We start from the raw sequence: 962 nt of genomic DNA, 5'->3' as shown, positions 1-962 counted from the left end.
ACCCATTTACATCCGGCGTAACTCTTTAATTCTTTTCGCATTAAATTGACTTCTGGATCCATCTTGAAAAAGCAATCGGTAGAATTAAGACTTACAATTACAAACGAAAAGTTTAAATTAATTTTGACAAATTCCGTTATTATACAACTTGCCTATATATAACCTTGTAGTTTGTCGGCCGCAACCTGCTTCATTATAGAGAATTTGACTTTTAATTTTTGTGTCTCACGGATATTTCGAAAACACCAAAAAATATTTTTTTGTAAAAAGCTTCGACGAGGATGGGATTCGAACCCACGCGTGCAGAGCACATTGGATTAGCAGTCCAACGCCTTAACCACTCGGCCACCTCGTCATGTTTGTATGGTATCACAAAAGACTGTTTTCTTACCAGACAACGTTATTATCATAATTAGGAAATTTTCACCATACCGAGGTGAATTGTCGATAGTACTGTCTGCTGTAGATAAAGCAGTGTATTAAAATGACATTGCCAACACACAATATTATATTCCACAGAATTACTACAGATGTCGCTTTACATAGAAAAATAAATTCACAGATTTATTAAAAGTTTAGAGCGCGTTTAGACTGGCCTTTATTATCGTGATAAGAGTCATTACCTTGAATTAATGCAAAAAATTAAATAATGGACTTTAAAGAAACTATGAAACATCAATACAGAATAAAACTGTACCTAACGGCATATATAATACATAAATAGAATTAAATAGTCAGAACAGAATGACGGTAGATTTTATATAGATACTAGCAAAATGCCCGCTACTTCGAATGCGGAAAAGGAATAATATTCAAATAAACAATATTTAATATGGTGAACACTGAAAATTTATTTTTTTACTAATACCTATTTGAATTGATATTTAATTTCTTTCAAGTACTGTTCGTATACGTTTTGTTCGAATCTCAAAAAAAAAGACATCTACACTGCAACAGCGGCC

General features: G+C 32.5%; 1 non-coding gene across 1 annotated transcript; it reads right to left on the bottom strand.

Annotated features, from left to right (window-relative positions):
• Positions 1-273: 273 nt before the first annotated feature.
• On the bottom strand, positions 274-355 carry TRNAS-GCU (transfer RNA serine (anticodon GCU)). Its single transcript has one exon. It is a non-coding gene; the product is annotated as a tRNA-Ser (tRNA).
• Between the last annotated feature and the right edge of the window lie 607 nt (positions 356-962).

This window comes from Musca autumnalis, unplaced genomic scaffold (genome assembly GCF_047663935.1).
Source record: "Musca autumnalis isolate F117 unplaced genomic scaffold, ASM4766393v1 scaffold_1, whole genome shotgun sequence".
NCBI lineage: Eukaryota > Metazoa > Arthropoda > Insecta > Diptera > Muscidae > Musca > Musca autumnalis.
The sequence above is the reverse complement of the archived record's forward strand: the minus strand, read 5'-3'. Positions and strand labels throughout refer to the sequence as shown.